Genomic DNA, 21,911 nt, shown 5'->3' with positions numbered 1-21,911 from the left:
ATTTGTCCTTATGATTCTAGTGGCTGTGCCTAGAGGTTGGGCGGTGCACAGCCAGGAGGAGCAGGGTTGGGAGCCAGGCAGGGAGGAAGGAGGTAGAGTAGGGTTTTCAACCTTTTTTAAAAAGTGTCCCCATTCTGGTGGCAGCAGTTGGACATGGAGCTGGGGAGTGGGGGGGCTTGCACGTGGCTCCCACCACCCACCACGCCACACCACCGTGCCCCACTTTCCCATGGCCAGTTGCACATGTGGCTCCGTGGGCTACTGACAGGCTTCGCACCAAGCCAATCATGTACCGCCTGTCAGCAGCCTGCAGAGCCACAATGTCACCAGCCATGTGCTAACTCCCCCCGCCCCTGTATCCGGCCAGCTGGGTGGTGCCTGTGCGACCCACGGAGGGGCACCACTGCTGTTGCCCCCCACCGGCCCTGCTCCTGGGAGGCAGCAGTACGGGGTGGTGGGGGGCAGTGTGGGGTGACAGTGCTCCATCCCCGCCCACCTGGGCATACCCCCTAGGACCTGTCCAAGTACCCCGAGGAGTACACATACCCCAGTTGACAACCCCTGAGGTAGAGGATTCCAGAGGCTGGTCTCTCTGTGCCTGTGCAAGGAGCCATGGCTGCAGTGCATGTACAGGCACAGAGAGAGCCAAGGTGCTGCTGCATGCTTAAGCTCTCTGACCCTGAGCTGGGCATGTGGCATGGGTCCCAGGGGTAACTGAGCTGTCCAACTGGTTTGCACACCAGACCTGCACTGCCTTGGCACAAGGTAATGGCTTTGAGAGCAGGCAAGTAGAGTACTGCATTTGTATCTGCTAGAATAACGGTGGGAGTGGGAGGAGGCTCTTGTCATCTTTGCTCCCACAGGGCAGCTCAGTCAGTCCCTGGGGTGTGCTGCTGCATGGAGAGAGAGAGCTTTGGGGAGAAGGGCCGCTGAGTTCCTTGGCCAGCTTATTAAACCATTATTTCTCTTCCAGGACAGGTAAACCTGTCTGTCTCCTGAGGAAGGAAGGGAATTTCCCTTTAGGCAGCTGGCTGCACTGTCACATGTATCCAACACCCATCAATCCCACTCAGCCCAGCCCTGACCAGAATGTGTCCAGGGTGGATTCCCAGGTGCCCAGTGTTTGAGTTGAATGCTCATGGGAGGAGGCAAGGTCCCTGTGCAGTGTGTGCCCCTGGCTCCAAAGTGTGGAATTGGGCTGGAGTGAGACTGGATCCAAAGGTGGGGGGGAAGGGGTGCTTGAGCTTCACACCTGCTATGCCACGTTCTCAAGGCTGGACTGTCTGGAAAGAATGGCAGGGCTGTGGGATACGTGAAACCATGAAGCAGGGGGAGCAAAGCAAGGCCCCCTGCTGGTTGAACTGCAGAGGCTCACAAAACTTGCTGCTGATCCTAGCACTTGCTCTTTCTCATTTCACTTTGCACCACATGTTCATTTGCATGGGGGTCAGGGACTGAATAGTAGGCTTTGTGGTAGCCCTACCCCTCACTGCTGACTGGGTAAGGGGCCTGGTGGCCCCACCCCTTACCAAGGGGATGTTCTATATTCTGGGGATGCATCAGTGGCCACCCTACTGTGCATAGGGGAGGGGCAGGTGCTGCACAGCCAGCGGGGTGTGAGACTGAGCCACCGGCAGCTTGTCTGAGGGCATGGCTCCTGCTGCTATGCATACCCTGGAAGGCAGGGGGGGCATATGCCCCTGGATCTCTGCAGGGCAGGGCAGGCTGCCACTGCAGGCTGGGGCAGGTGGTGGTGGCGTTGAAAGAGGACTATGGGGGGGGGGCTGCAGCCACCCCAAAATTCCTCATAGCTCACCCACTCCATCTCCCAGCACTGGGAACAGCCCAGCACTGGCCCCAGCCCACAGCAGCAGCCTGCCCTGCCCCATGCAGATCTGGGGGCACACGCCCCTCATGTACTCCTGAGATATGTGCAGTGATGGGAGCCGCCACCACCTCCCCACTCCCCCCGGACAAGCTGTGGCTTTGTCCCAGGCCCTGCCCCACACCAGCAGGTCACGGCTTGCTCCAGCAATAGCAGCACTAGTGTTATTATAATATTATATTATTATTATTAACAGCTCAGGGCAGAACACTATTGAACTCTAGTTTCAGGATGGCTGCAGATTCATGCAGCTATTTTTACATTGCACCCCGTGAAATTCACATTTGACAAGTTTCCTTTGCAAAGATAACAGCATAGAACTTTTACTGTTTTAAATGGAAGTTCAGGGTCAGGGGGTAGATTCTGCACCAAACCTAAACTCAGAGAATTCACAGTACCCAGCCCAGCTCTTACCAGAATGTGGCCAAAGAGACAGAGATGTGTACGTATGTTCCATTATTTGATTCACTAGAACCTATTAGGAAAGGAACATTTTCTATATGGGTGGGAATTACAGACGAGTGTTCTAGTCTGATGAGGTACAGAGCTAATAGCCAAGTTATTAATTAACATAAGAATGCTGCTAGGTAAATACACTGAGCTGATAAGGTAGAAGAACCTGGGTCTGTAGTGCAACAGTATGGGGTTTGTTTGTTTGTTTTGTTAAATGAGATATTTTCTACTCCAAGACATTCACAGCCTAATACTGAAAAGCAGAAGAAGGTTCTGGTGCAGGTATTTTGTGAAAGTTTGGATAATGAATATGTGATTGTCTTTAAACCAGAAATGGAAACCATTTGTATGGTCAATTAAGAAGTTATTTTATGGTATACACATCATCCCATCCTAAATTTTAATCACTTTTGCATTCTCCTATTAAAATTACAAGATTGGATGTTTAGCAAGAATAATTCCCAAGAAGTGTACATATACGTGAAATATATATTATAACCTTCATTATGGCATTTTTATGACTATTGCTTTATAATAAACCATGATAAACAGGAAAGTACTTATTTTTTTCTGGTATGGTTTCAGACACTGACAGAACGCCATTTACAAGCACAAGTAACCACTTGCTGTTCTTATCTAGTGAGATAAATAAAGCCTGGCAAGGAATACTCTATGAGCTCTTTAAAGAGAGACAATAAAAATTTATTAGACTATGTTTGATTTAAAAAAAAATTAAATCTTTATAACTATCATACAGTACATAAGTGCACAAAGAGTCTCAAACATCACCTGGAAAGAGGATGGAGTCTGTCTCTCCCAGACTCATAGATTATGGCCCCAGTCCTGTCAACACCTGTTCCATTATACAGTCTAGATCAGTGTTTCTCAACCTTTTCCAGCTCAAGGCACACTTACATTAATAAAAATTTTCCATGGCACACCTGTTAAGGCATTCCCCATCCTCATACCTAGTGTAGCTCATTGCAGCTCATTGCCATGGCAAAATTCCATAGCACATCTGTTAATTTTTGACAGCACACTTTTGTGCTGCAGCACACTGGTTGGGAAACACTGGTCTAGATCAGTAGTGCCCAACCTTTTTCCCCGGCAGGCTGAATGACCAGTTCATCCCATGGGCCAGATCCAGGTGCTGGTCCTGTTCTGGTATCCAGGACAGGCATAGCAGGACCCCATCTGACTGCATGGAGGGAGGCAGGGGGACAACCCAGCCTTGTCCTGACTACGTTGGGGCTCCACAGGGGGCATAACCTGGCTCTAACAGCCCTATTGTTGGCGGAAGGGGAAGGGTCATGGCCTGACTTCAACTCCCCCACACACAGTTTGTGGATTTGGAAATGGAGAAAGGTGGCTATTGCCACTGCTCCCCCACCAAGTTTCCCAACCTGCGAGAAGTGCCGTGGGCTGGATGTCATGGCTCTACTCCACAGGCTGTACTTGGCCTGTGGGCTGGAGGTGGAGCACCGCTGGTTTAGGTCTTCCATACAGCAGCAGACACTAAATCAAGGGCCAGATCCACCCCACTGGGCTACTGGTAGGCTAAGGGGCACAGCTAACAATAGCTATGTCCTGCTGAAAGATCCAAGGCCCTATGGCTGCCTGGCAGACAGCTAATTTAATTCTTCTGCCATGGCAAGTACCCACCTGACCTGCAGCCCCACTGCTGCTTTGGTGACCGCTAGTGTTGCCTTCCTTTGCTGCTGCTGCAATGGCTATGGCTGCAGTAGCCACTCCATGGCCTGGCTTGGATACAGACCTCTAGGAGCCCTGCAGTCCATATCTGGCTCAGGGAATGAGGCGAGTTTGACACCTTGCCATATTAAATGCACAAACAGGTACAATTATGAGTGAATCTAGGACTTTTAAGAGGCGGCTGCAGATAGTGTGCACATCACACAACATTTTTCTCTGGTTAGAGCAAAACTAAATGGTTTACTAATATGCCGACCCTAACATCTATGAATCTATGAATCTATGCTAGGACTATATTATTCAGTTTAAGATCAACACAAAAAACAAAGATAACTGTTAAAATATGCACTGGTTTGTTACATTATTATGATGTTAAAACACACAGCTAGGCAAAATATAGTCAAAACAGTAAAAAGAACATTGTGTGTCATTAGGCCTGTAATCATTATAGTTAAATGACTGTCTCTTATTCAGATTCATTAAACAAGAACTTAGCCTTCCTGAGCATCTTGACAGTGCCTCCAGTGCTTCGCTGGAAGTAATTTCTACATCTAAGTTAATAGCACCACATCCGAGTTAAATTTTTAGCTACAGCTAAAATACAGTCTGCAGGGCTGTGAAATACGAGACCTGAACCTGTTCAGCCTCCACAAGAGAAGGCTGAGAGGGGATCTGGTGGCCGTCTATAAACTGACCAAGGGAGACCAGCAGGCAATGGGAGAGTCCCTGTTCCCCCAAGCACTACTGGGAGCAACAAGGAATAACGGCCATAAGTTGACGGAGAGTAGATTCAGGCTAGATATCAGGAGGCACTACTTCACAGTCAGGGCGGCCAGGATCTGGAACCAACTTCCAAGAGAAGTGGTGCTCGCTCCTATCCTGAAGGTCTTCAAAAGGAGGCTAGATAGACACCTTGCCAGGGTCGTTTGACCCCAGCATTCTTTCCTGCCCATGGCAGCGGGTTGGACTGGATGATCTGCTCTGGGCCCTTTGGACCCTACCAACTATGAAACTATGAAGACACCAATATAAGGAAAATTGACATTAATCAGCAATCACCAGTTTTTGGCTGATGTGGCTGATAACATCACAGATAAATGCCCCATGCATGCACATAGCCACAGTGCAGCATGCAGGCAGCCAGGAGCACAGCCTGGCAGCATGGAAAGCAGCTGGGTCCGGCTGGTAAGTCTGTTGTGGGGAAGAGGTAGGGGGTGGAGATGAAGGCTCCTGCAGTGAGGGAGGGATTGGGGCTGGAGCTGGAACTGGGGCTGGGGCAGGTGCTGCACAGCCGGAGTGCAGGACAGAGCTGTGAGCAGATCATTGGGAGGGCAGGGGGCCCCCCCACCGCTGCACGCATGCTGGGAAGGCATGGGAAGCATGTGCCCCCGGATCTTCTTATGGGGTGAAGGCAGGCAGCCACTGTGGGCTGGGGCGGGGCAACTCTGAGCTCTTCTCAGAGGGGGGCTGGGTCAGGGCTGCACTTGGGGCGGGCAGCAGCAGCACTGGGAACAGGGTTACAGCAAATTTTGGGGTGGCTCCAGCCCCCTCCATAGCCCTGCTCCCAGTGCCACCACCGCCTGCCCCAAGTGCAGCCCAGCCCAGCCCAACCCCCACTCCAGAAAGAGCCTGGCACCATCCACAGCCCCAGCCTGCAGCAGCAGCTTACACTCACCCCACATGCAGATCGAGGGGCACACGCCCCCCATGCCCTCCTGGGGTGCATGCAAGGGTGGGAGCCGCCCCCACATCCCCCGAACAAGCTGCTCGCAGCTCTATCCCACACCCCAACCCGGCTGTGCAGCACCTGCCCCAGCCCCACTCCCTCCCTCACCATGGGGACCTCGATCTGCTCCCCCCACCCCTCAGCCCTTTCCCTTCCCCCACCCCTTCCCTCACAACAGACTTACCAGTTGGACGTTGCTTTCCACACTGCCCAGCCACATATTGGCAATTGGATCAGTATCGGCCGATATGGCTCCTTAAAAATCAGCCATCAGTATCAGTCCAAAAAAATCTCTATTGGTTCACCCCTACAAACACGTGACAGCTTGGATAAATCACAAAGGCAAGTGGGTGAAAAATGCAAACAGTTAAGACAAAAGAAGAAAGAGGGGGCATAAAGAGGAAGTGCTGACTGTAAGACCCATGGCAGTGGGAGTGGGAGTGGGGGAGGGGGTGGGGGAAAGGTAATCACCTTAGCACGCCTCTTTGTGGTCCCCTCCCACTTGCTGGCTCTTTCCGGGTCCCACCTCACCTACCATCTTTGGCCTGCCACAACTTTAATGTAGTTTGTTGTTGTGGGGCACAGGAAAAATTGCTAGGGCTGGGAATAACTTCAGCCTTGTCTGCCCAGCCAGACCAGTCTGCACTTGGGGCTTTTGCTCTCTCTTTGCATTTCCCCCTTAAGGGAATGCTTCAGTAGGCTTCTAAGGGTTTATTGGGCTTCAGCTGTCACAGCCCTGACCCCTTTTTCTCTAGCCACACCTTCCAGCTTTGTCCAATTATTAAGACCTCAGCCCCTTTTGGGGATCCAGCCTCATTGCACTTGTCTCTGCCCCTCTGGCTGGGGCGAATTTCTGGCACTTACATCAGGGGAGTACACCCAGGCACGCCTGCTTGTGGTCTCCTCTGCCCCTGTATCCATAATCCAGTTTTCCAGTCTCAAGTTAAAACAAAAAAAAAGGAACAAAAAACACAAGCCAGCTGCTTCATAAAACAAATAGTCTCCTTCTCTCCAGGTAAATGTTGCCCACAGGCCCTGTCTCCTCCAGAGCCATCTTACCTCCAGCTCCCCTGAGCAGTTTGGGTGCCTGCCTGTTCATCTCCAGAAGCCCCTCTTTCCCAGGTGCTCCTCTCCCTGCTGCAAGCAGGGGCTGCTGCCCTTGCATGTTCAGAGACTGGGCCTATATCCCCCCGCCCAGCCTCCTTCCAGTCATACGACTGGATCTTCTGCACCCCACCCTAAAGGGGACCAAGGGCTCCCTGTTACACTGGCCACACCTCTTGGAAAACCATCCCAGGCCTAAAGAGAAGGGAAGGGTTCAGCTCCATTATGCTTCCTCAAAATACTCCCACATATATATGTTGCAATCAGGGTCACATGTAAAAGATAGTTAAATTTTTCACATTTTGCCAAATTCAGTGGGCAATAGTATATCCATTATTAGAGATAATACATTCTCTAATTTTATTTCTAGGTAATGAAGCCATTATTTTGTAATTGTTTTGGTGCTTAGATATTTAAAATTCTAATTAAAATATTGTACCCTAGTAGTCTACTGTGATGGCATAGAATTGATTCTGCCTCAAAGATGTTGGCTGATTTGTTGTTGCACTACATTGAAACTATACTCCAAAGAGGCGGCTAAACCATTTCCAAGCCACTGAACCAAGTGGCTGGCAGCAACTACCCAGAGCCAGGGCTGGCTGCAGCTGGGAGGGTCCAAACAGCTGTGCCTGGCTCCAGCATCAGCTCCATACCGGCACATGCACCCACACGTCAGAGAGGGCAGTGGGGAGGCAGCACAGCCCCGGTTTCTCCCCTGCTCCTGGCACAGAGGTGAAAACAGGGTTCCAGAGCCTGGCGCAACTGTTTGCAACCAGCCTGGGCTTTGGGCAGCTGCAGCAAGCAGAGGGCAGGCTGCAAACAGCTCCACCAGGCTCCAAAGCTCCGGCATCAGCTCCATGCTGGCGGTGACTGTGCGGGCACCTCAGGGCAGGCTGTGCTGTCCTGCTGTCTGCTCTGAGGTGCCCACACAGTCACCGCCAGAATGGAGTGGATGCCAGAGCTGTGGAGCTCTGAGGCGTGGGTGCACACGCCAGTATGGAGCTGATGCCAGAGCCCAGCTTCCGGCAAAGCTGTTTGGAGCCTTCCGGCTGCAGCTGGCCCCGGCTCTGGGATGCTGCAAGCCCTGCTGGGAGCAGCCTGGGCTCCAGCAACTACCCAGACCCAGGGTAGCTGCTGACAGCCACAGAGCCTGGGCTGGGGGGCAGGGGCAGCAGGGCTGGGGGCCAGGGGCTTTGGGTGGGGGGCAAGGGGCACAAGCAGGGCATCCTGTCATGTATCCCTTGACCTCATTTTGTTTTTCTGGCATGCTGGCACTCCGGCACCTTTCAAGGTAGGGATTGTGGTGTTTTTCGGCACTCCAGCCAAAAAACATTACCTACCCCTGGCCTAGATTATCAAAACAGGAACTTAAAATTAGGTTCAATAATACTTATTTAGGGACTTGAATAAAAGGCTTAATTGTATCCTTGTCTATATTACTATAGCACCTAGGAGGCCTAGTCATTGACTTAGAAGACCTTGCACTAGGTGCTGTACAAACACTGGAAAAAAAGATGGTTTCTGCCCAAGGTGGTTACAATGTAAGTATAAGACAAGAGATGGACCAACATGGAAGGGCAAGAAATATAATATTGTCTTGGTCAGCATACAGGCAGTGTTAGCAGCAACTGTTGTCAAATTTTGTGTAGATGTCATAGCAAAGGAGAGCTTTAAGGAGGAATTCGAAGGGAGTTGATGAGATAGCTTTGTGTATATCCAGGAGGCTCCCTCTGAACATGAGTGGAAGAGCAAAAAGGTGCTTGTTTGAAAATGTAACAAGTGGGCCATAAAGGTGGGAGCTGACTTGTTAACAGTAAATGAGAGAAGGTACATAGAATGAGCATAGGTCCTGAAGGGCCTTAAAAGCAAAAATGATTTATGCTTGATGGGATATGGAAAGGGGAAGCCAGTGGAAGCAAAGCAAAGAGTAATGTAGTTCATGCAATGGACTAGGACTGTGAACCTTACAACAGCACTCTTAACAAATGGGAGCAGGACAAGATTGAAAAGGACAAAATTTAAAATTTGCCCCTGCAGTTCCCTTGTAAATGAATGCAAGATGTTTTAAGTGCTTTGTGCGGCTGAAAAATCAGCTCACCTAGTGTTGTGTTGACAAGTGATTATAAGTATCTAATGTTAGGCCCCTCCAGTGTTATAGAAATGCTCTTGTAAGTCTGTCCTCTCTCTGGTACCCAATTACACAACCTTAAAAGATATTAAAAAAAAAAATATTAACAGCAAACAACATCAAGGTAAAGCAGATAAGCAAAGATTCAATTGTACAATGGAAATAGGCACATTCTAATAAACAGAGATGATAGTAGTCAGGCATGTGTGGAAGAAGGCATGTGTGGAAGGCATGTGTGGAAGAAGAAAACCCCAGGCCTTAATTTCTGCTGACTTCTTGAGTTAGTGCACTATTTGCTAATGATTGCTTTTTTCCTGCCTATTTTGCAATCCGCTCTTTCTCCTGCCCTTTTCCCTTGTTGAGCTGAGTAGACCTATGAGGTTAATAGGTCAAACCACAGTCTATGCCCCCTTGCAACTTTCTGGTTCAAACCAGTTTTTCTTTGACTTGTTATATCTTGTGTCATGTGACCTGAATTGAAACACATAAAAGGCTTGCTTCAATTGTCTGTTGGGGTGGGGGCATGCAGGACTGATAAGAGGAAGCTCTGTCTGTCTGGTCCTCTTCCCAGCAGCTGCTTGTATAATAAAGGTCTCTGACAACTTTGTGACCAAACAATAGAGTGAAGCCTGTTTCTTCCACACATGCAACTGTAGCAAGACAGCTCATGAAATATTACCAACTGACCTACCTGTGGTCAAATGTCCAACAGCCTGAATCTGCCTGAAACTGGCCCCGCCAAGACAGCAAGTGTTGCATCAGCAAACATGACTGCTCAATGATTGCAATGTGCATATCTGGTACTCATTTAAACTTTGCATATAAAATACTGCACAAGTATGCAATCATTTAATTTTCCATGAAGGTTGCCAAATAAGCAGTATGTCCAGGGTGCTTGTACATGCCACGGTGTTTAATCCTCATTAATTTAACAAGCTTTAAAATTTTTAAACTGGTTTATTTTGGTGCATTGGGTTTGTGATTGCACACAATGGGCTTTTGAACAAATTAAGTCCTGTGTGCAATTCCCCACAAATTCCAACAGGGGGAGCCAAATACCAATCTACCCCCAGTAATGTCTTTCCTAATGAATTACAGCAGTCCGTGCATGTTCACTGGTAAACCCCCTGGGAGCCTCACACTAAGCAACACTCCCCAGCACCCCGCCAGGCTGCGGTCACCCCAAAACCCTACCATCTCCGTCCAGTCTCCAGTAGATGACCCCATGGTGATCCCAATGCCCAGCTGTGTGCATCATCCCCCTCCCCTCACTTCCTCTCCCCCCATGTTAGACTGTAATGAAAATGTATGTATGATTTTTTTTTTACTGTATATATCATATCAGAAATATACAGGGGTGAGAGCAGGGGGTGCCAGCCCGGGTAGTTGGTCGGTGCTGCCCCAGGCGGCTGATGGTGGTGGCGGTGAGGTGGACCAGTGGGTGGGTGGTTGGTATTATGTTGCCAAAGCCGATGTGTGCCACGAACACTTATAACAAAATTAATGGTGTATGAATAGTATGGTGTATGTGGGGGTGGAGGGGTAGGGGGTGCCAAATCCAACAGCTGTTAGTTTTCCAGGTTTTAGGACTACATTTCCCAGCATTCCCAAGCTGCCCAGGCTTGGAACAGTTTCCATGGGGATCCCTCAAAGGGGCTGCTTCCCTCGCTCCCCTTCCCTGCCCACGTGACACGTGACACCGTGAATACCTGGCACCATTCTGTGTTTGTTTAAGCGCGGCATACGGCTTTGTGAAATGTTGGGGTGCTGTGAAATGTTGAAATGGTGGGATGTCAGTGGGGTTGAAGTGGAATATTGACTTCATTCCTCCCCCCACCCCCAATCTTTCTGCGTATAATGGTGCAGTAAGCGGAGATCATTTCTTTACTCCAAAAAGAACTTCTTTGCTTGCCTAGGTTCTTTGTAGTTTCATATGGAATTTGAATGCACAATAGACATCCCAACAACCTAGGCAAGCGAACCCCATTCCCCCCCGCCTGCACACACACATAAACTGACTCCTGCAGGCTGCTCATACCACTCACTCCTCATCCCCTCCCTCCTCCCCCAGCCAACGAGAGGTGTAATTAACCCTTTCACAGGACATGATTCAGGCTGGCTAGGCGGTGGTGTGTAATGAGCTCCACCCCCCCACTCAGACCAATGCCAGCCTCCAAACAATAACCCCCTACCCCAGTTCACCTCCCCCCATACTCTACTCATCCTCCACCCCCATGTCTGCTACCTACCTCCCACTTACCTGCAGACAGGCACAGTTGTTTATGTTAACAGTAAAATAATTTATTGTAATCAAGAACAACCACTGCTAGTTGTTGGCAGCGTTCATAATATATGCTGCCAGGCAATCCCAACAAGGGCCACCCGACCAGCTTCTGCTTGTGGATATGCCCTCAGTCCCTGCGCTGCTGCTCGGCCACATCTCTGTCTGGCTGCTGCCTGTCGCACTTCATCATCCCACACCTGTCTGAAAACCTCTTTGCAGGTCTTACAGATGTCTTGTAGCACTCAGGCTGCCACTACAAAGGCTGTGATATTTTCTGGCTCCAGCTCAAACCTGCAGTTAAGCACTCTCCATCGTGCTTTCAGTTGGCCAAAGGCACATTCACCCGGTATAAATGTTTGTGAACCAGCCCAGGTGGTCCACCATGGCTTGTAGGATCATGGAGGCAAATCCTTTCCTGTTTGTGAATGACCTCCCCCTCCCCGAAGGGAACTTTACTGGGATGTGAGTGCTGTTTAAAGCCCCCATGCAGTTAGGGAACCACATGGCATTGAAGCCATCTATGACTTTCTGAGGATTCCAGAGGCAATAAAGATGTTTGCCGTGATATCCTGCAGCAGCTGGCATACCTTGCGAGTCACCAGCCTGGCTGTGCAGGAGCCACGCCGAACTGGTTCTCAATGTAGCAGAGGTTGGATGGGGTGGCCAGTTTCATGATGGCCATGACCACCTTCTTGTATGGCAGGATTGCCCGACGCATGTTAGTGTCCTGCCTCACAATTTTTGGCCCCAGCATCGACTCAATATGATAAAATGTTTCCCTGATCATTCAGAACATTTCTGGCTACTGTTGATCATTCCAAGTGGTCAACATGATTCTTTTCCACCAGTCTGAGCTGTTCTCATGGGTCCAGACCATGTGGTTGCTGCTCCTGAGGCTTATCCACAGAGCCCTGTCAGCTTCCACTTCTTCACATGCCTCTCAGCTATCCCACACCACCACATATCTAAGTCCTGGGGCTCTGCTGGACTCCTCACGTATATCCGCCTCCTCATGTATGAAGCACACGTATAGACCCTGACCAGGAGCAATTGACTCCCAGTCTGCCCATGTAGCAGGGGACCACTGCTGCCTGGCTAAGCTCTAATCTTTGTGGGGCAGGGGGAGCTTTCCCAGCTGTGGGGACAGCTGCCGCCCAGCCACATGGAGATTGGGACCCATCCCAATCTCCACAGGGCAGGAAGAACTGTCTCGGCTTTGGGGCAGCTGCCAGCCATGTGAAGATCAAGATGGGTCCTGATTTCAGCAGGGCAGGGCAAAACTGTCCCAGCTGCAGGGCAGCTGCCTCCCAGCCACCCAGCAATTGGGGCTGGCCTGTAGAAGTCGAAATTCCTGGCTAGCAGAATTCCTGCTCTTCAGCACCCTCTGCTGTTAGGATCACCTCTGTGGTTGGACCCATCTTCTCTGTCCTCTATAAAAATAAGACTCTTCTGCTTCAAAGGCTGATCAGACATGATAGCAGGTTCTGTATCTGGCTAGTCATTAGGCCTGTGTGAAGAAACAAGTATTCACTTCAAATTCATATTTGGCCAATTCGGAGGAACAGTGTGTGGCAGAGCACAAGGTGTCTCTGCCACTTTAAGGGCCTGGAGCTGGCAGCCTCCAGGTGCCTGATTAGGGCAGCCATTTTGGGGCTTATATAAACCAGGCAGTTTGGCTGCAGGAGGTTAGGCAGCAATGTTGCCTGGCTGTAGGGCTGCTGTGATTGACCTGGAGGTAAGGGGGAGCTGCAAGGGGTTGGCAGGAGGCTCCTAGTCCTGGGCATGACCTGAAACTGCACCCTGTCGGGAGTGGGTGGTCTGGTGGGGCTCTCAGTGGTGTGGGAGCCCCCAGGAAATACCAGGCCAGTGATCACCCTGGTGAAAGGTGAGTCGGGGTGCCTTAACCCCTAGCTCCTACCACCACCAGGTGGGTAACCCTGACAGTGTTATGAGGGGCCTAGAGGGCCAGTGTTTTTGAGGGGCCCAGAGAGGGTGGACCCCGAGAGTGGCAGTGATGTGAGTGAGGTGCTGTGGTTGCTCCTAGGAGGAAGGGAGTAGCGGCACGGTGAGGCCCAGTGTTAGTGAGTGGCTAGAGAGACCCAGCCCAAAGGGGATAGTACCCTCGACTGGCCCATGCTGGGGCCAGGACCAACCGCGAGGGATGCCCAAGAGCCAGGGGCCTGGGGTCCCGACTGGCCTTGAGGTGGGCCAGGGCCAGGTAGCCGAAGGTTCCGGGGGAACCACACCCGAGAGGGGAAGATAGCTTCGGGGGGGTGAGGTAGCCCAGATGACAGCGGAGTGGCCGCCTGAGTAGCGAAGATCATAGTGGGGTCTTGCATGGAAGGTTCTGGGGGCCCAGTGTGGGGCCGGTGAGGAAGAACACCATGATGCCATCTGCGAGGCTTGGGCTGCGGTATTAGGGGAGGTCGGAGCCGCAGAGCGCCCCTTGGCATCGGGGCATTACAATGGGCGGCCTCCCACTTAATTGACATCGATATCTGAATCAATTATCATCAAAGGCGTGACGGGTGAGATAAGGGGGCAGTTGCCCAGAGACGGGTGGGCGGGCCATGAAGAGCTTGGCCCTGAGTAGGCCCGCTGTCACGGTGACAGGCAGGCGGGCCACAGAGTTCGGCCCCGGGAGGCCCCCTGTCACAGTGATTCGAATCACTGTCCCAATTTGATTTGGCCAATTCGGATTCGGAGATTTGGCACCAATTCAGAGATTCAGCCATAGATTATAATGGGGAATCGCTAAAATACCTTTAACTGTCATTTTTTTGCAGGTTCAGATGAAAACAGCAGGGATGGTAGCCCCTTCTGAGGGCATGAATCCTGCCAGATTTCAAGGAGCTAGGTGCAGGGGTTTCTGTGAAAATGCACCTCACACAAGTGATACCAGTTTTGCTTTCAACAGTTTATGTTAAGGCAGAGCAGGATGAATGCAGCAGGCATGGTAGCCCCTCATGTGGGCATGAGGTCTGCCAGGTTTCGGGCAGAGTGGTGTAGATGTTTCTGTGAAAGTACACCTTAAGGTTCTGAAAGCAAATAAAAAAAGCAAACGGGTGTGGAGTGAGGAGGGTGGTACTCGCTCCATCTGCACGTGGAGCTTGGGAAACCACAGCAGTGGGAGCCTCGCCTTCAGGAACGCCAGCTGCTCCACCAAACCAGGATCCAAGGAAGCGCGGTGGGGTGTCACTACATCCCCAACAGTGCTGAACACACTCTCGCTTGGAACACTGGTCAGTGGACAAGACAGGTGTTCCCGGACAACCATGGCCAGATCCTGTCTCATCTGGCTGCGGGTTGCCTAATAGGCTAAGTGGTCACAGTGCAGTGGCTCCATGTCCTTGGTGAGATAGGTAGCAACTGAGGCCTCTGTGGCAGAGCACCAGTGGGTGCTTGCCACTTAAGGGCTCTTACAGGCTCTGAGGGAAGCCTGTTTTGGCAGAACATTAGAAAGAACCTTCCCTAGGAACCATTATAAGAGGTAAGGTATGTGGCAGAACACCTATGGTGTCTGCCACTTTAAGAGCTGGGATAATTAGCTGGCAGGTGTGGCCCTGGCTCTGATGAGCAGCCATTTTAAGATTCAGGTCAGCAGGGCTGGAGGCAGCAGTTTGTTGCCTGATGATATGGAAGGAACATCTGGTGGAGCGGTTGCTCCTACAACAACTCAGAGGTGAGGCTATGGGGAAGCAGGAGGCCGCCTGGTCCCGGGCATGACTTGAAACTGCACCCTGTGGGGAAGAGTGGCCTGGTGGGGCTCCCAGTGGTGTGGGAGCCCCCAGGAAATGCCAAGCCAGTTACCTCCCTGGTGAAAGGTAAGGAGCGGCACCTTAACCCCAGCCCCTGCCTTTGTGTGGGTTATTTAACACCAAAAGCAGTAGAGGGCCAGGCATGCCCTGGTGTGGCACCTGAGCCTGGTTGGTGCAAGACCCCAGAGAGTGGGTAGTGGGGCCAGGCACAGCTGCAGCCACCTAAGCCCGTGTGGGGCGCAAGACCCCAGTGAGTGAGGTGAATCCCTGAGAGCAAGGGGGTGAATAAGGTGAAGACCTGAGGACAGGGTCTGCAAGGTCCAGGTAAGCCTTTGGGCACCTGAAGCCACATGTGGGCCAGAGGCTGAGGAAAGGCCCTGAGAGTGAGGGGCATGAGTAGGGGCCTGAGGAAGGGGCATTATATTTGGGTGTGGGGCCAGAGCTGAAGTAGGCCCACAGTTCAACAATCGCTCAGTCAACGCACAGTGGGGTAGCCGGAGATGCCCAAGAGACTGCCCCAGGGCTGACCGAGGAGTGGAGAACTAATCCTGAGGATCTCATGGAGTAGGGCAGCATGAGTGTGGCCCAAGGGGGCAGTATGCAAGAGGCCAGGTAAGAGCCAGTGGAGTGGAAGAAGCTGCAGTGAGAGAGGGGTGGCATGAGTGTGACTTGTAACATGGCAGTGTAAGAGAGACGACTGTGTGTCTAGGTGGGCCTGGCCTTGAGCCAGAGATTGAACAGCATGTCATCTGTGAAGCTTGAGATGCAGTATAGGGGTGGTTGGACCTGCATACATAGGCCCAGGATCACAGAGCATTCAAAGGGCAGCCTCCCACCTAATGAAGACCATATTTATTTAATGACAAGGCATGGCCAGTGAGAAGGCAGGTGACATGCCCAGAGGCAGGCGGGAGATCAGCACTGCAGCTGTTCAAGGAGTTCCCACTTTGTCACAGCCTCCGTGCTACCTGCCTGATGGTGGGATCTGGTGCTTCCAGACCCCAACATTGAAGCCACACCCTTGGCAGTGACTGTGATGGAAGAGACTGACTTGTAGTTGAAGTGCTGGCATGGGAAAGTGGGTCTCCATCTTCCATGCCCCTCTGCCCTTCTGCCTCCCTGACTCTGTTCATCAGCGCCTCTGTCCAGTGACCAAGGGTTTTGCTGCTGCCAACACTCCCCTTCACCCTTGGGTCACAGATCCTTGCCAGCTCGTGGGCTGTACTGCACTGCAATGGATCCAGCCATTTTCTGATGCTCTCCTTCAGCTGCTTCACCAGCACCTGCACCTCTGGTGAAAGTGGCTTTCCCCAGCCAGGAACACCAATCCTCTGGAACTTCTCCATTTCATCCTCAAGCTTCTTTGCTATGGGGAATCACCTAGCTAAGAAGGGCATCACCAGTGCTGAGGCTATTGGTGGCCTCAAGAAATGGCTTGAGGACCATCAAGATCTGGGAGATGGTATCCTACTTGGTCTGATTAAGGAGGCTGCTGATCCCTATTTCCGCAACCAAGGCCATCTCGTGGATGGCCTTCTGTTGCTCGACCAGCCTTTCCAGCATCAGGCATGTGGAGTTCCACCAAGTCTCCACATTCTGCATGATTTATACTGCAGGACACTTAGCTCTGCCTGTTTGTCCAGCAGCATCTTGCTCCGCTTGATGCTCCAGTGAAAGTAGCCCGCCACCTTCCTGCATTTCAAAATGAGCTGGCTGGTAGTGATGGCACCATCACCAGGAGCCCCATCCCCCTCCAAGGCGTTCCTATGAGGTGGAACTTCTGTGCCACGCAGTGGATGACAACAAAGTTGGCATGCACTGCCTTGACCATATTAGCCTTGTTGTCAGTGACCATGAGCCCATGGGTGAGCTTGCCCTGCCCAACAAGCCGTGCTGTTCCTAGCCACCATGATCTCTCTTGCCATGTGGGACTTACCCATCACCTCCACTTAAAGGAAAGCCCAACAACGCCCTGGCTGATCACACCAGTGCCCTGTGAGGGAGAGGTAGGCATGATCTCCACTCCAGCTGCTCCAGATGTCAGAGGTGAAATGTAAAGACACCTGCAGCCCTGCCTTGCACAGCTCCTCCCTCATCTGCATGCCTCATACAGGGGGGGCACCACTGTCCTGCTAAAGGTGGTGCATGTAGGCACTTGATATGATGGGGCCACAAGTGCCATGAGCCACCTGAACCCTGGACACTCAACAGAGAAGGGCTGGCCATCCAGATCAAGTGTCTCCCCAATGTTCTGGGTGACCTCGCTCACCTTTGGGATGCACCCCTCTTTGTCTCTGCCTTTCCCCCACTGGTCCAGGGTGGCCTGCCTCTGCTTCTTGGGGATGGGGGCTTTTGAGCAGAAGGGGTTTTCTTTTTGGGCATGCTCCCACTGGTGCCAGGCTGAGGAGGAACAAGGGCAAGGGGGTGCTGCCTCCTGAGATGCAGCACTATCGCCATAGTGGTGAAGTGTTTCACCGCCTTGCCCCAGCTGATCTGCCTTCAGCAGTGCTGGCAGGTAGCATACCTGGGACTATCGGCCACCTCATAATGATCCTACACTATACTACCTACCCTCTTCTGGGTTGAGGGCATGAATGCCACATGCCTCCCAAGGCTGGAAGTGGGGGGGCGGGGCACAGCAACTGCCCACAGGTGGTGGTGGCAATGGCTGCGGCAGGGGCATGGCAGCAGAAAGTAGGGAGCTTCTGCAGGTGGCCTCAGTGGTGTTGGTGGCAAGGGCAGGCTGAGCAGGGAGCTCCTGCAGGCAGTGTCGGCAGTGAGGGGGTGGGGGTGGCAAGTGCCAATTAGCAACTACCCACAGATGCTACCTGCACTGTCAGTGGCGAGGGGAGGGAGGTGGTGAGTGGCAACTACCCGCAAGCACCAGCGGCAGCAGCCAATTTCAGGAGGTGCACATCCTATGCATCGCCAATGGTTCAGGGTGGGGATCCTGCCTTATCCCTGTCCTCACCAGGCAGAGGCACAACAACAGGTGGAGCTGAGCCACCTGTCCCTACAGCCTCCTCCGAAGTGCCTTCCAGAGAAGGAGACCTGCCTCTAGGGGGAACTTTGAGGACTGTGGATCACAAATTCAGATTCCCCATCCTTCCCCAGAATTTCCTTCTCTATGGCCCTCAGCTCCTCTGTTTCCAGATCCAGCTCCTCCTCTGGTACTGGAAGGCTCACGCTAGAAACTGAAGTTGGGGTGGAGAAGGTCATGCTGCTGCTGGTTAGTGGTGGTGGTGCAAGTGCAGGCACTGCTACTACCTCCTTGCTCCCACTCGCAGCAGAAGACTCATCGCTGCCAGGAAAGAGGGTGCATCTATGTTTGGGGCAGGGGGAAGTTGCAACTCTCCCTCTGCCCCCTCTCCCAGAAGACCTGGCACCTGCCTTTCCAGCACGCTTCATGTTTGGTATGCTGCAGTGAGACAGACAGAGACATATTATGTTGTGCTTTCTTGCATAACGATGATACACTGTCAGGGGAAAACACAGATTTCTTTTCGTGGGGGGGGAGAATCAAGACAGACTAACAAGAACAAAGAAGGATTTGCGGGGGAAGAACAAGTTGAAAGGAATGGATAGGGATAACAATAGGGATTGTAGGCAAGGGTAAATAGGAAAGGATTGGATACAACTTACAAGAAGAGACTAGCTAGCAAGCCAGAGCTTTTCAGACACTGTCGCTCCAAGACAGAGACGGCTCACAAGAGGCACAGGTAACTTCAGACACAGCTTTATATGTTGTTTCTACATCCCTCTCCAAGAGCACTGATTGTAAGGGAACTCAGAGAAACATCACAGTCACTGGCCAGCTACAGATGTCAATGTCAGAGCAGTCTTTCCCTCCCCCCGCCCTAGTCTTTTCCATGTATGGAAGATCACCCTATCCCCCTCCCTCTTGTTAGTTTGTTTGCTGCAAGCCTTTCAAATCTCCAAAACACTCCAAATCAGTTTGGAGACTTCCAATTCGATTCAGACCTTTAAATGGGTGTTCTGATTTGATTTGGATTTGGAGATTTGGCTGTCAGTTCTGGCTGAATCTCCTCTGAATCAAATTGGCTACCGAAGGCTTGCATAGCGCTACTAGCCATCCATTTGATTCTCTCTTCCATCAGCCTCTTGAATATGATGTTATACTGGTGCCAATTTGGAGCTTATTTCCTGAAAACACATTCACTGCTGTATCCATTATAGATAACCAGAGCATTGGTGGGCTCCTTTGGTCAGCTAGGACAGCAACAAGTTGCACTATTTAACTTATCTGGGGGTTGCAGATATGGAACTGCAGGGACTGAAGGATTAAATTCTGACCGGCTATACCAAAAGTGGCTAGTAGCTTCCAATGCACAGAAGGCAAGTGGGAAATGAGCATGTAGGAGGCCAGAAAATTCAGCCCCAGAGAATTGTGCGATGGTACTGGAGAGCTAATAAAACTCAAGTTCTACAATTTGGGCATCAGCTATGTCCATATTACAGAATAGTGGGTTTTGAATTCTTACTACAGTAGAACCAAGGCTCTGAACTATGCTGTCAGACATACTGGCCTTGGCATGCAGTTCTCAGTTCCCATGAGTTCCCTATCTCAGGTGGCCATAGCTATGCCAGGCCTTATCTAGGTCTTGCATTCTACTTGGGATCACAGGGCCATAGCTGTGCCTGGCCTCCTTTTAGCCACAGTGTTGTAGGGGCCAGGAGTTAAGGCACCCCACCCCACCTTTCACCAGGGTGGTAATTGGCCTGGTATTTCCAGGGGACTCCAACACCACTAGGAGCCCCAGCAGGCTACCCATCCCCAGCAGGGTACAGCTTTTAGGTCATGCCCAGGACCAGGAGCCTCAAAACCAACCCCTTAAGCTCCTGCCCTTACCTCCAAGATATTACATACAGCCTTATAGCCAGCCAATATTTCTACCTAACTTACCAGTAGTGAACAGCTCTGTTTATATAGGTGGCCAGAGATCTAAAATGGCTGCTGCAATCAAGCACCTGCTGGCTGCTTGTCTCAGCACTTAAAGTGGCAGGCACCAACAGTGCCCTGCCACAGACTTTTAGATGTGAAATAATGCAATTAGCATCTGCCCTACACAGTTTTCTCTTCTACCTTCCCTATTTCCATTAAAAGTGTGTTTTTTACAGTGCTTTCTTGTGACGTGCATTTTAGTGAGTCAAAGGAGTGTGTCTTCCACTTGCATCCTGGACCTTTATGTATATCGGTCCCACACTTTAAAGAAGAGAACTTGAATTTGAGTTGATATTTAGTGAGGAGCTAATGCAGTGAACAGAGGACTGGTTTAATTTATGACACATGTACAGGGCAGCCAATGGTACGAGCACAAGCCTTCCTAGAAGTAGGGTCGGAAGGGACCTTGTAGATCTTCAAGTCCGACCCCCTGCCTGGGCAGGAGGAAAACTGGGCTCAAATGACCCCAGCCAGGTAGGCATTGAGCCGCTTCTTAAAGACCCCCAGGATAGGAGCCAGCACCACTTCCCTTGGAAGTTGGTTCCAGATCCTAGCCGCCCTAACTGTGAAGTAGTTCTTACAGATGTCTAATCTAAACCTACTCTCCAACAACTTGTGGCCGTTATTCCTTGTTATCCTGGGCGGTGCTAGGGGAAACAAGGTCTCCCCCAAACCCTTCTGGTCCCCCCTAGTGAGTTTATAGACGGTCACAAGGTCCCCCCTCAGCCTTCTCTTGTGAAGGCTGAACAGGTTCAGGTCCTGTAGCCTTGAGGGGATACAGATCCCTTCTGAACCCTGATGAAATATATGCCCCTGAATTACCTATTCTCTAGATTTTAGCCAAGTGAAAAATGAAGAGAGAGCAGCAAAACGTGGGGGCAGAGGAAGTTTGTTTATGACACAGACATCCCACACATGCCATCAACCAGCAAACATTTTTTATGCCTTGTACTATTCCATCCTAGCAATTGTTCACTGCATGCTAAACCATTATCTAAGAATGTGTTGCCACCTTGCAACTCTGTACCAATGTGGTTATCATGCACAGGGTTTTGTTCTTTCTTTGCATAGCATTGGATTAAAACATTTTCACCCCTTTTACCCTGGGTTGACATAAACTGCTTGACTAACTGCATGTTCTAGATTGCATCAACATATGACATCTGTGCTCCACGTGGCTACCATGTGCAGGGTCTTACATTCTCTTCAGTCTCTACAAAGCCATGTAAAGCTATGATTCTTAACTTTCATTAATAAAGTGTTAATTCTCTCCCTAACTCTCCACCTTCTGTGCACTTTCTCCCAGTGGTGAACTCCCTTAGCTTTTAAGTACTTAAGAGTTTTATCCTTTTAATCAGAACATTTTCTGATGCAGATACATAGCAATTTTTATGTAAGTTTTTGTCTTAATGTGCCTTGATGTTAACAAAACTATTTTTACCAAACTGGTGATTATGTCAGTTACCATGCAGGGGCAGAAAATCTCACTGAGTTTTAGAAGCCACTGGTTGGTTAGTCCTCTGCAATCCTCAGTGTGGGGCAAACTTTTTCTAGCCTTCACCATTTGGACTGGCTTTGAACACCCACCATACTTTTGTTCCTGCTTATCTAAAATGGGGCTGGGAAGGGGGATGAATTCCTATACAAAAAGTGTGGGACTCATTCCTACCAGATGTTGTGGAAGCCAAATTCAAGAAGGGATTAGAGCAGGGGCGGGCAATTATTTTGCGCGGAGGGTCGCTTACTGAGTTTTGGCAAGCCATCAAGGGCCACATGACAGGAAGCTGGGGACAGATAAATATTAATTTTCTAAAATTTTTAGGGGCCCCATGGGCCAGATAGAATGGCCTGGTGGGCCGCATCTGGCCCACAGGCAGCATTTTGCCCACCCCTAGATTAG

This window comes from Alligator mississippiensis, chromosome 5, assembly GCF_030867095.1.
Source record: "Alligator mississippiensis isolate rAllMis1 chromosome 5, rAllMis1, whole genome shotgun sequence".
In the NCBI taxonomy this organism is placed as follows: Eukaryota; Metazoa; Chordata; order Crocodylia; family Alligatoridae; genus Alligator; species Alligator mississippiensis.
The sequence above is the reverse complement of the archived record's forward strand: the minus strand, read 5'-3'. Positions refer to the sequence as shown.